Consider the following 16,586-nt stretch of genomic DNA (forward strand, 5'->3'; position numbering starts at 1 on the left):
GCAGGCAGGCCAACAACTGCCATACATGCGTCAATGCTTATGGTTGATGAGGACCGAACGAGAACCGCGGAGGTCATTTTTAATTAAGAAGCCGCATACACGGTGGGGACTAGCCTTTGTGTGTGAAATACTACAGAACTTACCTCACGCCTGAGTTCATTTGTCTGTTTACATACTCTCTGCAAGCATCGAAACATTTATGTCCGAATGTCGCCTCCTGGGACTGCATTGTGTAGCTGAACAACACGGAGTTAGTGGTGGCAGGTGTGAAGCAGGTCGTTGGAAGATAAGGGATGACCTACGTGAACGATCATTTTGAACGAAGGAGTGCGGATCCATCGTCCGTCTATAGCTGCACCGGCTTTACTTACTGCGTAAGTAAACTTACTGCGGCTTAACGTACGGTAAACTTACGGGGCTTAAACTTGCGGTAAACTTACGTGGCTTAACTTACTGCGTAAGTTAAGCCCCGCTTTCGTGGAATCATTCCTAAACTTTGACATTTTGGTCTTTCGGAAACTTCACGTGAGGGGAGGCGTTCTCTTACTCAACGCCCCATCTTTTGACGAAGTGGAGAACACCAGCCAAGCTTCCATAAATTGTTGCGCTCAAAACAATTCTCCGAACGTGGTGCGACTGGGCGCGAAATGGTTCGTTTTGTAGCCGAAGCAGTGCTGTGACGAATGTATGGTATTAAGTGGGAGGTTCCTAACACTGCCCGGGATTCAGCGTAAGTTACTTTTTTTTTTTAAATAGCAACGCACATGCTTTCAAACTTAGCGCGCAGCCGTGCCCCAAACAACAGGTTCTGTTCTACGCCTCATGTTTGTTCCTCTTTGTAAGGGCACTGTGACAACACGTCGTTAAGAAAAATAATTGATTAAAAAACCTTAACCATGCGAAATATTCCATTTGTGTCCTCGGAAATAGACTTACCAGTGACGGTATTTGTAAGGCCAGTGTATTTTGAGCTGCTTCCAAGCACTCAATTTCCTTATAAATTTATAGAAAGGATGCCGATTCTCTCTTCCACGACTGCAGTGATGCAGTAGAATCATTCGCGAGCTGCAACCAAAGTAATTAACAACCCGCCCAGCCTAACACATCTTTCAAAGTGGCACAACATAGAAACGCAACATGGAGAATACAGGCCTTGCAGAATAACACTACAATAGCTGGTACTACGCCGCGGTAGTAAAGCATTCGCATGCTACCCACCATTACGCCTGTCTCTCACTGCCGCATGGGAGACGAGGTGACAGCAAGCGCCAGGTTAATCAGTTGGCAACTATGCCGTGTTCTTTGTGGCTAACTGAAAATGCCCCGACCAAGCTAGATAGGCAAGAACTTGCATTTGCAAATAGTTAGACCGATTGACTCGCATCCGTTTCCCCTTTAGCGTTGAGTAGGTAATTCAGCCTATAGTACTTAAGGCATTGTTGCTTAACGCAATTGGTAAACAAAGCTCGATAGTTCACTATATTGTTCTAGCGCTCAAATAGAGGAATCCATGAAAGCCTAGCGCTTGTCTTGTTGCCTTCCATGTTTCTCCATTTTAGAGCTGAAACAATGTCGTCAACAATGCATCACCTGACCCGGCAACAAGTTCTGTTCAACAGATTTTCGTATTTACGCTGCCCAATTTACACTAAAAACTAAGCTACGAAATGCTGCAGTTTTATTTACTAAGCCAGAAGCAGTGAGTTCACCTAGATTTTAAAAGCGCAACTGTAAAAAAACCGTACTCCTAGAAAGAACATTACTAAAAAAGAACAAGGGGGATTTCGTGAAGACATGCATAATAGAAAATAGGGAGTCCAGTAAAGCATGTTTATTTACTAGCCGTGTCAGGCTCTCGACAGAGATGACCGTGGAGCAGCTTCGGCGTGAATTGATGGCGGGACGTTAAGCAGCAACTCCACAGCTAAGCCGCGAGGTGTAGCACACATCAATGCACATAAACATTCAAAACCACTCCACGCTATGCGCTGCCATTACGAAGGGGGATGAAAATGCCGGGCCGAACGAAAGAATCTAAGTACGCGCACCAAGGAGGGAAAGTTTCGTAATAACGCCAGCGTTGCTTGACGTGCGGGTTAAAGTACCGCCGCTATCAGCGGAGCGCGCGAGGTGTAGCTCCCTCGCCTCCACGCTTCGTGCTTGGCTTGGCTTCTTCCTTCACGCTGCTGGCCGTGTTTGATTTACGACGCGCCGCTCCTCGCGCGGTGTTTGTCGTCCGGGAAGACCCTCGAAACCAGCAGCGTGAATTTTAATCTCGGAAGTGAAGCAGGCTGCTCTCCTGCCTGGTGGTGGTTGGGGAGGAAACCGCTGGGCACGGAGAGGAGGCTGAGAAGAAACTTCGCGCGGACGTGGTTTCCCACGCTTTCTCCCGAATCCCCCCTTCCATCACAGAATCTCAACGCCGTTTTTCGCGGTGGCTTATACACACTGGAGCACCAAGGTAAGGAAACAGAGAGGGACAAAGATTCCCGCGTGAGTTTTATGCTCGCGGTGAGTGCTAACCGAGCGACAGCGCGCCCCAAGATTATTACTGATGTCAAGCGGGCCCCACTCGGTGGTATCTTGACAGCTTAAATCATCGCTCGCGAATTCCCTAGTCAAGGAATTTACGACAGCGCGTGCCCTTTTTTTTTTCCCTCGTGCCTGCTTCCTTATCATGTCGTGAGAACTCCCAAGTGTTCATTCGTCATACTTACGCAGTTACGTGCGATGACAATTCTCCTGGCCCCCATGCTTTTCTCCGCGGTTTATTTCCTCCGCTGTAGTTATGAACCGGCTAAACCTCCCGTTAATAATGCGAAGAGGCATGAAATAAGCCATTGAGCGCAAAACCCGCCATCGACGTTGGAAAGTGCCAAAACGGTTGCTTGGATAGCGTTCCCTAGCACGAAGCGTTCCATAGGGCACGCGTAAATTAGGAAGAACTGAGGAGGGGCCGTAGTCGCATTTACACAGTAGAGGAAAAGAGATGAAGGACGCAGCCAAAGCAGCGAACAGACGGGCAGCCGAATCCAAAATCGTAGCCAACTATCCCAGTACATGGCGGGGTGAACCAGCAACGGCGCAACCTGTAGGAGACAGATAGAAGCCATCCGGAAGCGTGAAGGCGAATCTCAAAGCAAAGCGTCTAAGGTGCCTGATTACAAAGCGCTTCGACGATGCGAGCTGAAAGCAAGGCGTCTCAAGAGTTTTAGTAGACGTTCACACTTTCGCGCTCGCAACCCATAACAGGTGCTTAGGTGTCTAGAAGGACTTGTTGGGCGAGTTGGTGGATTTTCTCAAAAGGGGTAAACTGCGCTGAGTAAGACGCTACACAGAGAGAGGTACACAAAGACAGGCGCAGGTACACAAAGACAGGCGCAGAGGTACACAGACTGCGCCTGTCTTTGTGTACCTCTATCTGTGTAGCGTCTTACTTAGCACAGTTTACCCCTGCTTAGGTGTCTTCAGACCTTTATAAAAGCATGCCTGGTATTGACTACGGCTCCTACAGCGGATTTAGTTCAATGTTTACTACTGAGTAGTAGTCATTTTTCCCGTGAGACTGCCGCGATTCCTTCCCAGACAGCCTCAAGAGCTTAGTGCTTCCATTTCCTGCGTTTCTGTTACATTTCGAAAAGGAAAAGCGCGCACGAAAACAAATTTTCATATTGAGAGTTCCACAAATAACGTTACAAGCGCTAAAATGTCTCATGAATCTTTGAATTCTAATTCAACGTTCCAGAGATTCGACTGGCGCATTTCGTGAAGCAGGAGCAGCTCTAACCTCAATCTCTAAACTTTCAAGTACACAAGTGCTCCCCGAATTCCTCTTGATTGCTTTTTACAAAGAATGAAAAACGAAGCGCAAGTGTTTTTATCTCAAACAAAAACGTAGCAGGGTCATTCCGGTTACCTAAAGAGGATCTTTCACGACGTCATATTTCGAGAAACGGCTTTGCATCGTTTTCGAACTTTTTATTAATTTATAACGCAATGTTCGCAGTAGCACTCGGAAAAGCACGAGTACATTCTTCTCGATTGGGGTGAAAATATATCTTTGGCGGCGCGAAAAAATTCTAAAATTATTTTGAGGGTCGCGTTGGGAATTACCCGCTTACTCATCTGAGAATACCGAGGAGCTCTCCCAATCGAAAGCAACAGAAACTTGCCCGAAATTATCATGTGATGATATTAAACTCAACTATGTATACGGGCCCATTGGTGACAAGAAAGCGAAGGTTGGACGAATGAAAGCAGCGGACCAATGCAAGACACCTTCAGGCTATCTTCCAAGACGCATGCGAAAATCCCAGCCATGTTGTCATCTTCACCAGTTTGAAAGAATCGAATAAAATGGTGCCCTGGGAGTAACGGAACAAACGACAACACAAATTTTCCACGTGTCTGCTCAAGAAAACCAGCTGGCTGATTTCCCACGTTTGCTTCGCAAAGATATCCGGTGCTGTGTGTGGAAAACTGAAACGCTATGTAATTAGTTTACTCACAACTAAAATGCCTCCATGGTTTCAGCTAGCTACGCTTGGTGTGTACACGCCCGACCCTCGCCCTTGGCTACGCTTTGCTTCATCATGCTTGAAATCTCGGATTTTGGTTTGAAGGTGAACTTACACCCCCACCCCCGCTAGCTGGATTAGAAGAGAAAGAGTACGTTTAAATTATAATTTTTATTCCCTTCTGCTTGTATTTAGAGATTTCGTACGCCAAGGAGGGCGCTCACAGGTGTTCAGGCGACATCTTCGGTGCCTCAAGCTGCAGCGCCATTTGAGGGAAACTGCACAAGATTTACGTTGGCGCTCCTTCAGCCCGGTTTTAGTGATTACGTCTGTTAAAATGCATGCATTACTTGATTACTGATTACGTGATTCCCAGCACGGCTATGACTGTGAGGCGATTATCTTCGCTACCGAAGGCAGATAAGCCGTTCGCAGCGGTCACTGCGCCCTCTGGAACAGTAACGTTTCTTCTGTCCCGCTATAATATAATTGAGCGTCGTTGTTCCAGACAGCAGCTCGAAGGTGTAGTGCCACCGGTTCCCCTCGCCCCCACATCAGTATTTTATGCACTCAGACAGATGACGTGCCAGCAAAAACTGCACACGATGCCAAAGACAATTTAGTGCCTAACAAAGCGTGTAGAACAGTGGCGCGAAAGGTCAGCCAAATTCCCAGTGATAAGCTCACAAAGCAAGGCTTTGCTACCATGTGCAATAGGCTGCGTCAGAAGGCATTGCTATCCGGACACCTCGTTATTTCTTCTAAGTTGCAAATATAATTCAGTTCAGACGTGTCGTGTCCGGAAAGTTAACCAACGCCCGCTGCACTCAGCAACCGCCGTGATCGCTCATCAGAAACCGTTTGAAACATGTCCGTAGGGATCGTTATGTGCCCAGCGAAGGACACTACACTTCCCTTTCCCTTCAGAGGAAGTAGAAGGTCACTTTGGTGGCAGAATCTCTTTGGCGTGTTTGGGGGCTGTCAGTCTTGACGCTTAGGATTACTGAGATTGAGAACACAAGGCGCCCGTTTTGCGCATCCGCCGGGACGATCTTCCGTAAGGTAGTGGGCTGCGGCCACACCCTACGACCCTCTTATAACCTCTTCCTTTCTTCTAACGAGCTTTGTGAGAAAGCTCTCACCTGCTCCAACCTCGATGATCTTCGTCTGCTGGTGTTATGCCTATTGAAGCAGGGACAGCTCAAGGACTGTTACGCTGAATACTTCTCCCCATCGCATTTAGCACTAAGTATGCCTATTCTGTCTTCACCTCTCAGCAAGTAATTCCATCGTCTCGGCAATAAAGGCCAAAGCGCAACTGAACTAAGGCCCACCCAGCCCACCGAGAGTCTGCTCAACCACCACCGTTTGCTCCAATAAATGTTTATTCTCTTTCTCTCTTTCTCCGTAAGGAATGAATATTCTGTTTTAAGGAGAAAATTTCCGCGGAGCTCCCGCCGCTAGAATACATTACAAATAGTGTATGAGCGATACATCGGTGAAACAGGCGTTCCCGTTATCATCCGTTTTGTATTTCCGGATTTTTAGGTGTGCTGTGAACCCTGCGTTTAAAACAAATCGCTGAAGGCCATTGATACCGTGTGACACAAGGTTACAGACTTACGCACGACTTACCGCACGACATGGGGCGTTTTCGCTCAACACAAGGGTATTTTCGCTTTTCGCTTCCACCAGAAAAGCAGCCACCGTGGTTGGGATCGAACCCGCGTCAGTAGGCACAGCAGCACGACGCCTTAGCCACTGAGCTACCGCAAAGGGTGTGAATTCAATGCAGTCGCACCGTCTGACATGCTATAGAGGAGCTAGAATAAAAACGACTAGCGCTACCCTACCAACATAAACAAAATCTCTCTTTTTTGTCTCATTGCAATTAAGAACTCTCTGGAATGAAGAAAAAAATACTCACGGCACATGTCGGCTCATGTGGTTTGAATTCGAAAGGATCATGGCTTCCCCTCATCATACGTAATAATACTTAAGTAGCCTGGGGATTTTGACTGTTTGAATTTATTTAATATCACACAAACGCAATAACCTTCAGCGCACGCCGATTCTTTCCAGAGTCAGAGTCCTCCGTGGTTTGGGGGCACCTGTCCTCTCCGCACGCCACCACATGTTCTTCCCAGTGTGTCGAACCGAAAAAAATACCGGTTCGGCTACGGTTCGGGTTCAGGTGAATTTATTTTGTTGCGGTTCTGTTCCGGTTCGACTAAATCACAACGCGAACCGGTTAGCGAAACGGTTCGCAAGCTTGAAGCGGTTCTCGAACCGGTTCGGTGCGTTAAATTATTAGCGAAGTGCGAAAAAAATGTTCTGCAGTTTAAAGCGGCCGTAAAGACGAAATACAATTCTGGTGAATTAAAAATACTGGCCTTTCCTAATACAAGTTGCGCAATTTTAAGAGCAAGCGAAGAATTACGCCAGATATAAAAAAAGAAACACGTGAAGTCGCGACCATTTACTAGCTACATTCCCGTCCAGCCCTTACGTTGTCCTGATGATTACTTAAAACCAACAAGGTTAATAAGTGCCTCTGGGAAACATTTTTTTCGGCTTCCGTTTTTAAAGCGAAGCTTTAGTGTTCTCAGTGATGGCGTCTGTAACGTGAAAACGTGTAAAGTGAGAGAAAAAAATGCTTCCCGTGGCGGGAGTAGAACCTGGGGCCCTCGCTTTATGAAGCTGGTGCCCATCCGATTGCTCCATTTCGACTTTTTTTTTGCCAGTCTTCGACGTTACATAACAATGGGAACACAAAAGGTGCAAGAATCACACGATCAGCTACCAGCGTGACTTATGCTGGCATTGTCGCTTAAAATTCATTCTACAGACAAACTCAGTGATTACCCCAGTGCTAGCCAAGCACCTGTGGCCGGAGGTTTACGTGACTGATGTGTGCAGACTGTGCGGGAAGGAGCGGGCCACGCTGGCCCACATCCTAAAAGACTGCATAAGCGCGAACAATGCCAACAATGCCGACGTTCTCCCGCCCCACATAGAGGAGGCGAAGAGATCCAACGACTACGGCGTGCAGCGCAAGGCCGTCCAGCAGATTCTAGCGGCGGTCGAGAGGCAGCTACCGGACGGGCCGGAGGCACAAAGGGGGAACCCGAGTACGCCGAAGACCACCGGGAGCGACTCTCGCCGCTAAGAAGACGTCCGGCCTCGTCGACCCAAGACTCCATCCGAAGAGGGTGGGGTAGGGGTTACTGCAGGAAGCTTAATAAAGTTGTTCTCTCTCTCTCTCTCTCTCTCTCCTTCAGTGCCATCCGGGGTTCTACCCTTGACAGCCACTCAGGAAGGCACTCCTTCGACTTCTGCACTTCTACGAATTGCGTGACAGTCTCTATAAAATACTGCCTTGTCGGCCTCGCGTCCACGTCCCCGTGGAGCCACGCCATGCGCGAACGCCAAATGCTGCGGAGACCCCACTGCTCCATTTCGACATGGTCGATGCGGTTTGGATTTGGAAAGGGGCGCATGAACGTGCATTATTAGACAGAAAAATTCTGCGCTCCACCGTGTAACGATGACGATGATCCGGTCCGAGAAAGCTTCGCGTTCAACCATCGACGTCGTTAGATGGAGGTGTGCCTGACTTTTTTTTTTGTTGTTGTTGAAATCGCTATTCCCGCTCTGGAATCATCCATCACCCTGAACGTTAAACCCCTAAAGTTGGCCCTGAGCCCCGCGGAGCCCTCCCGGCAATACCAGGGGACGTGTTTAAATCCCAGCAGCGGACTTCTCGTCACCAGTTGTAGCCTAAGAAAAATAATCCTGCAGCAGCCTGATAAATGTCACCTATGAATTCGATTGTTTGCCCACCAAGGATAGTTTGTTGGCAGTCACCTACTCGAGGATGTGAGCCAAAACAACTTGAAAAATATAAACTTTAGTAACGCTCATTGACTCATTACTCTGGTTCCTGAGATGCATTTTTAGATAGCTATTACGGATGTATGCGTCACTATGAATATGTCTTCGTTACGCCGGACCACCGTTTCCGTTCCGTCTACTTAGAAGCGGAATGTTAGAACAGATTATGTGATTTCGAACTGAAGGGGTATTGAGCTGTATTTGTTGTAGTTTGAGGGGAAAAAAGAGGAAAGAAAGTGATCAGGGATATTGTATAGCATTGCAGAGAGCTTACCAGCAGACAACCCAAAGAGAGGAAGGAGAGTAGAGGCTAGAGGGAAAGGGGGAGTAAGAGGAAGGACTTGTAAAATGCGAGATGGAACTATTTTAAGGAGCCGCTCTTTAATTTGTCGACAGCAAGCAATAGCCCCCCCCCCCCCCCCTGAACCAGTAGCAGTATCAGCAGAGTAGTGGGTTAGACTATCCAGTGAAGCGCATATCCGAAAACAAAACATCCCTGAAAAGACAATGCAGTGAAAAAATCCCGTACCATCACCCCTAACGTTAAACCTGGAAAGGAGCGAAGCATTCCCGGCGCATTGGCGTTTTTGCCCACGGATACGAAACCATTGGGGGGTAGAGGTATACAACTTTGCTGTAAAAGTTTCGTGTCTGAAGCAGGCGGCGGTCTAGCGGGAGGTGTTGGAAAAAAAGTGTCCCAATGTGTTCTTTCAGTAGGCGTTACGTTCTAGAGCGAGGCATATACGATTGTCCCAGTGTTTTAGTGCCGTTGCCACATCGCCGGGGACATGGGACGACGACGACGTTCTAGCGCGAGGCGTAAACGAGTGTCCCGGTGTTTTAGCCGTTGTTTCATATCTGCTGCAGGCTGCTGAAGGTGTGAAATTTCGTCTGCTAAGCCTTGCACTCTGCTCGCGCTACCAGCAGCAGCATACCATTGCAACATTGGTGCACAAATCTTTCCTCATCTTGTGACGACGAAGAGAGCGTTGATAGCGTTGTGACCGACCAACCGGGGAAAGTGCGTGAGAAGTTGCGAAGCTGATGATGCGTGAAAGACAAAAGGCCCGGATGGCGTTGACCACAGGCGAACCGTTCCGCCGTGAACCGGAAAACGTTATTTATTTTTTCGGTTCAGTTCCGGTTCGGGTTAGGCGTGCCCAAAAACCAAAGGTTCGGGTTCGGGTTCAGTTCCAGCAAAAATACCGGTTCGGTTTCGGTTCCTGGTTCGGTTCGGTTTCGGTTTGACACCCTGGTTCTTCCCTCAAGCTGCGATCCGCGAGGCTTTTTCGTACCATTCACTGTGGGACTGTAAATAACACGGGTATTTTCGAGGCATACCAAGATTTAGTCTGAAAATTTATTCGCTACCAAAGCACACTCAAACATTTACGCAAAGGGGGGAAAGTTTTGTTGACAAACGTGGAGCGGCACATTTTTACCATCTCCAAAAATGGTGCCTGAAGTGGCTATTGCAATGCCAGGTAATCCCCAAAATTTCTCCATCATTCCTTAAACTAAAAAGGAATTGTCTAAGGCGGGCTACTCGGAATTCGCGCGCGAAAAAATACTGGCGCCTAAGAACGCGGGCAGGCTAATCGGCTTAACGGAAGATGGGTAGCATTAAGGCTTCTAAGTCCCTGCATGTATACCAAATGGTGGTGCAACAGCCCGGGCGCACAAACTTTTAGCAAATATGCGATAGGTTATGTAGAACCGAGGATTGTTCTGGCGCCCCGGGGAGGCACATACGAGATAACACTGCAGCCGTTCTTAAAGCTGCGAATGCTCGGGTCTTAGGAGAACAGCATCTCTTAAAAATTAATCACGGTTGTCGAAATTGCGGCGCACAGTATACATTTCGGCGCGGAGCATAGTACATTAGGCGCGGTATAAATTATTTCGTTGTCTTACAAACACGGCGGGCCTCTTAAGTCAAACCACGAGTTGTTCGGTGCATTAAATCATCACATTTTGAATTTTTTGGCGAACTTTGTCAGGGAATGCAGATTTTATGAGTCATTCGACGATGTAGCGGTGACATTAAGTAATGAATAGAAAATGAATGTGGCTCCTTATTCTCTTTATTGCGTGCAGCAAAGCTTTGATCAAAGCCAACCTGGGTTTTTTTAAGCCTTGTTTTTTATTCGCAAACAGTTTCCCGCTGCGTTTTAAAGCTCTGGCCCGTTTTTGGAAGATCTATTGCATGTGAATATTCTGTCCACACGATATTAATAATGTAGATACGAAGCAAGCGTTAATGCAAACATAATATTAGTTACTTAAGCGGGCGGACGGATCTGATTTGTCGCTCGACGAGGTTACCCAAGAAATTTGCGAAGAAGCGGGTTTTTTTTTTAATTGCGTCGCTTCGAGTGCTAGACGATATTGCCTGAGATTATAAGCCAAGTCAACCGAGAGGCTACCTTCGGTGAATGAGAAGGCATGTCCGAAGAGTAAGACTGAAGATAGAAATAAATGCCATTTCCTTCATGTAGACTGGACCTCCAGTATAGACGTTTATAAACCTTTTTGTTTTTTATTTTCGTTTTTGAGACGTGCGTCGGACTCTGTATACCTTATATATATATATATATATATATATATATATATATATATATATATATATATATATATATATATATATATAATATATATATATATATATATATATATATATATATATATATATATATATATATATATATATATATATATATATATATATATATATATATATATGCATAAACTAATCCAGACTCTAAGGCTTGGAGTTCTCATGTTTAGAATAACCTCAAGCGTGTTGTAAAATATGTGCTTTCGTACTTTTTCCGTAGTTCTCAACAAGAAACTAGCGGAAAGAATTTCGTTTGAAAGTGAGCTTCCCCCCAAACCATGAATGTTTAGGACAACGGTTAAGCATTTTACCAACGGTTTCCGGGAAAACACCCGTGAAAGGAAAATTACGTACAAGAATAACGAATATTTTTTCCACAGAATATTATCGATCATTTTCAGAGAATCATACCGAAATTGGCGGAAATATTCGGTGCTGTTACGTGCTCTTACTGACGAAGCATGCCAGTTTACAAATTGATGCGAATAACACTCAAACTGACGCTAATAGCGCAGTTTTTATATTTTAAAGACAGAAAAGTTATTAACGTTTTTTTAATATAGGTGTATTTGAATTGTTTACTATGCCCTGCACACGTTACTTTTTAGTAAAGAACTATGCTAAATCCTTGAAGAAGTAAGACTTCGATGTTAGGTAGATAGCAAGCTGTCTCAGCGTGGCTGTCCTTTATGCACATTTGTACGACGAAGCATAAAGGAGATAAGAAATTCCACACGTCTTAAGCGTGCTTGAATAAAAATAATTCAGGCGAAAATACGAAAAAACCATTGCATCGCTTACCCTCCAAAGAACACTTCTCAGAAGATGAGGGCCCGACTTCCCGAGATTTCCCGAAATCCTCGAAAGTCGTTTCTTCCACTATTGTGCTTAACATGGGGCCAAGGCTGGGTAAAGTACTCCGAGGTTCAAATCCGTTTCAAGTGTCTTTAGCAGGCATGTCCCCAAAAATCATTGTCCCAGCATTCAACCCCAGAAACTGCGACCACACCGTCTTCTCCTGGGAAAACGTTCACTGGTAGTCACCGTCGAACACCGTTAAACAAGTACGAACCACACACAGCGTAACGTGAAATGTACTCCTGACAGGTGTGACAGCGAGAACAGTCTCACTCGTCCGTACATCGATTTCCGTAGTCTTTGCGAATCGCCGGCGTACGTATCCAACGCTCTTCTAAACAGTAACGAACTTGTATTGCGAGAGACGATGAACGCTACTTTTACATCAAAGTCCACCAGGTAGAAGCTTACGACAAAGTTTTCAAAATACTTCTCGCTCCAACGGAGCACACCGCGAGCGAGAGAAAAGATCCAACGGTTGTTGCATTCTTGACAGGTCACGAAGAAGCGAGCGGAGACGCTTTCGGGGGCCGTGGGCGTCTGACGGTTCAATTAACAAGACATGAAGATACACAACATCGAGACGAGCAAAATCCGCGCACTTATTGCGTAGCGAACGTGGAGAAGAGCGAAAAAGAAGGGTGCAAGAAGTAATCCGGGTGAATAGAGTTAAAAACGCGAGTTTGCGGAACTGTCGGCGCCGCGACGAAAACTCCGAAAACCGGACGCGCGCGCCGTTCGCCGCACCCTACCGCACTGTTGCGTTTCGGGGCCGGCTCTGGGCCCGAGCTCTCTTCACGGCATCCGTTTGGGTCGCGGTGGTTCCGCAAGGCGCGGCGCTGGCTCCGCTCTTTTTCGGGGAAAGGGGAGAATAGAGGTGAAAGGGGATGAACAGTGAAGAAAGGGATGACTCCGGTAGGAAAGAGAACGGTCGGTGGCGGCGCGCGTGTCGTCGCAGTGGGAGCCGGACTTCGCGTTAGCGCAGAACAAACTGCGTGGGTTGATTCAACTTGCTGCCATCAAAATTGACTGCTTTGTTTGCCGGTAATAACGCGTAAGTGGGGGTGGCTGATGCTGCATAATTGAGTGGCAAGGCTTCTAAACTGCGAAAGACGAGTGTGGACGAAAAAAAAGAAACGGCAACACAAGACGAGAGCGCAGAACGATTGATTCATTAGCGAATCATGTCTACTATATATACAAAGCTTCTCTGAAAAATATATTTAATTTTTGCAAAGACTGTGTATATATGTAACACGCTTCGCTAGTAAATCAGTTATTAGTGCGCTCTCGTGTTGTGTTGCCGTCTTCTTTCGTCCTCGATCGTTCTCCAAAGTTTAAGCGCTTTCCCACTCACCATTTTTGCCGGTATCTGTTTGAAGAGCAGAGGAAATTTCTGGGTTTTGTTATTTTGCTTTTTGGAACGTTTGTGAACTTGGCAGGTGCTCAGAGTGTTGAAACAGGAAATAAAACTAGATAGAGAGAGGTGTTGCAAATAATTACGGGAACATACTTCTGCATGTCTGGTACAGCAGGGTCGAAGAGCCTTAAACTTGTTCAAGGACGTGTTTTTTTTTTCTACTTTTCGAATTCTTTCTTCTCCAGATGAGGTTGCGAAATCGCGAAAAGATCATGCTCGGCCAGCCTTTGTCATGTAATAAGCAGTGTCGGAGGAGCTCTATGTTTTTTTTTTTTTTTGTGCACAAAGTAATACCCCTGTCAAGCGCGTCTATTTAAATGCACTTCCGCAGAGTGTATTCGGTTAATGTGTCATTCGTGCACAGCTAAACGGCAAACGCGAATGACAATTTTCCACGGAACGCACTGCAGGCCGAGTAGGTTCCCGAAATGCACGTTACCCGGCCGTGCAGGCCGGCTCGAAGAGGTAGTTGTTTCGTGCGGAGGGGTCTGAAAATCAGAACAAAATAACAGATCAACGAGCGTTTAGATGACTATCAGTAATGTTAAATGTTAATTACGGATATATTGTTGATTTATTTTTACAAAAAAAGAAGCAGCGACAAAAACCAAAAAAAAAAAAATTCTCTCGCCCGACAACGTGCCAGCGTGGCCTGGTGGGGTTTTGCTCCGTGGCGGCCGTTCTCTACGGCGTTCGCGTGCTTTGTTGTGGCTTTGTGGTTGAGTTACCATTTCAGCCTTTTCTGTTATAATTCACGCTCACTGATGATTTCCCCTCGATAATAATGCTATTGCGATTTACTGCGCAGCAAATATCAGTGAAGGTGATATGACCGCCGGTGTTCATTCGATCGCCGTCCTGGTGGCGTTTTTTGTGGACATTTGAGAGGCGCTGATTACCGTGTTGAACAATCTAAATATAACGAAGTGTTTTATATTGTTTCTTACATTATGAAAAGGAGGAAATTTTAAGCAATTTTGCGCAATATTCATGCCAGCTATCACCCCTGACATCACGGCCACGGACAGTTTATTTCGTCGTTCAGCAGCGCGGAGCCAAAGGGGTCATCCTGGAAGCTTTGTTGCTGCTTTCGGCGTCCGTAATGCAACTAATAAAATCTAGTATGTTGAACACGCCTACGTAAAGAGTAATGATGACTGATATCTCGCACTCCCTACCGCAACTTTAGGAAATCGCTTTAATCACTAACAATTTATCGGAACACTTCCTCTCGCAAATCTAGAACATGGCGCATCACTCTAGGATCTCATCTACGCCTATCACCATCATCATCATCATCATCATCATCCCCACCAGCCTATCTACGCCCACTTCAGGGCAAAGGCCTCTCCCATTAATCTCCAATTATCCCGGTCCTGTGCTAACTGCGACCAATTTATCCCCGCAAACTTCTTGATCTAATCTGCCCATCTAACTTTCTGCCACCCCCTGCAACGCTTGCCTTCTCTAGGGATGTTACCCTTAATGACCGACGGTTATCTTGCCTTCACTTTACATGCCCTGCCCACGTCCATTTATTCTTCTTAATTTCTACTAATATGTCATTAACCGATCACATGGCCTGTTTTGAAGTAGTGTGAAACACGGAGCAAGAATAAAATAGGAGGGGAAACTGAGCTTCCTGGGGCAGCCTGATAACGTCACAAGCACTTGGCGAACGTCAAGTTTCCGGCATCTGGCGGCAAGCGAAGGAAGTACGCGGTCATCGCCACGGCCGGCGTGCGTTCTGTTCGCGCTCGCCGAGTACAACCCGGCCGCGGCATCACGTCGGTATTTCGCCGGGCCGCCGAAACATTCCGTGGCCAAAGTATGGTGGCTAGAAGGGGCCATAGCCAAAGCAAGACTGTGTTCGCTCTTCTGCGCTTCCGTTGGCAGAAGAGCCCGCCTTCGCGATTAATTTTCTGTCAAATTTAAACCGGCCGGTACGAGCGAATAAAAGGGGCATTTTCTTTAATGCGTAAACAATCTTTCGCGTGCAGCAAGCCCAAAATACGAACCTGTAAACGCAAAAAAAGTAAAACCTGTAAACACACGGCCTTATCTCGCATGCGATGCGCTCGAAGCGAGTTGAGTGCACCGGCCAATTTAATGGTTATGCGACAGTGCACTGAAAAGTGCCAGCATCACCGACGTTGCGCGACGATGACGCGCGCGCTACGTCCGAGATAAACGCGCGTTCCGTGCCCGCGTCGCGCAGCAGCTCGAGCGTATAGCGATTCACGCCTTGTGGTGAATGCTGCAAACAACAGTATTGCTTTTAATACATTCAACCAGGTGCCGCTGTCAAATTGTTCGCCGCCGCAGTTGCGGAGCTCCGTAGGTCGCCGTAGTTATCATTGTGACATTATCTGGTCGCTCGATCGCGCCGGCCGCAATGGGCGTTTCCTCTCCTATATATTCTTGCTCCGTGGTGTGAAATGACCTGGCTGATTTTAGGCTGCCTAATTATACTTACCTCGAGCATATCATCTGTGCAATCAGGCTTTAGTTATGGTCCATAAACCTCTCGCATTTTTTTTCCTTTTGGTATAATGTTTTTTCGCGAACTGTATCTTCGCACTTATTTCCGCAATGTGCTTATAATACGCTCTTATCAACTTTAGCGACGGCTTTTGACCATATTCGTAAATTTACTATACTCAAGTGCAAAATTTCGGAGTGCATCATCGGCGCCTACATCGAACAAAAGAACAAGTCCGAAGACAGCCAAAATCACCTTTTAGGTTGAGAACGGGAAAGCAGGAATGTCAAACTGAACGTCTGAGACACTACTTTCGTCTCGAGTTGTCGAAGGGATTCTTATACTTTCCGCTTGAGACGTTTTTTTGTTACGCGATCCGCCTCAACGCATTCGAATGGCTTCGATCTATTTCCTACACCTTGCGCCGCTGATCGTTCTTGCCAAAGTGCGTTGGAAGAGTGGACGAGGATGTCGAATATCACTGACAGTCTGTCGGCTCGTTTGCCTGCTTTCTTACGTACTCTTACTTCATCTGCGGTTTCGCAGGTGTGGGTGGCCACATCTCGCTACTGCCCAGTAGAAGCTCGCGCTGTGGAACAGATTGTGCTAAGGAACGCTTCCGAAGGAGCCGTTCCCGTCTTCCGTCGTCGGCACCGCTTTTTCCCTCAATAGGGCATTTAATGCTTTCGCGGTAAAAAGTTTTCTTCCCACACGAAGCGTGGCCGCTGAACCAGTGGGATACGCAGCATTTGATTTTGGGGTAAGGGGGGTGGCACTCAGCACAAAAAAGAAAGAGAA

At 46.8% G+C, this 16,586-nt stretch overlaps 1 protein-coding gene across 1 annotated transcript in view; it reads right to left on the reverse strand.

The window, feature by feature from the left end:
* Window positions 1-12,685, reverse strand: part of LOC144157835 (glycine receptor subunit alpha-3-like) — a 118,891-nt gene extending 106,206 nt beyond the window's left edge. The window contains exon 1 of the mRNA XM_077688572.1: window positions 11,830-12,685. The gene's annotated coding sequence lies outside the window, so the exon portion shown is untranslated. The remainder of the gene's footprint in view (window positions 1-11,829) is intronic.
* Between the last annotated feature and the right edge of the window lie 3,901 nt (window positions 12,686-16,586).

This window comes from Haemaphysalis longicornis, unplaced genomic scaffold, assembly GCF_048455015.1.
Source record: "Haemaphysalis longicornis isolate Haplotype H1 unplaced genomic scaffold, Haemaphysalis longicornis Haplotype H1 scaffold_10, whole genome shotgun sequence".
Classification (NCBI taxonomy): Eukaryota; Metazoa; Arthropoda; class Arachnida; order Ixodida; family Ixodidae; genus Haemaphysalis; species Haemaphysalis longicornis.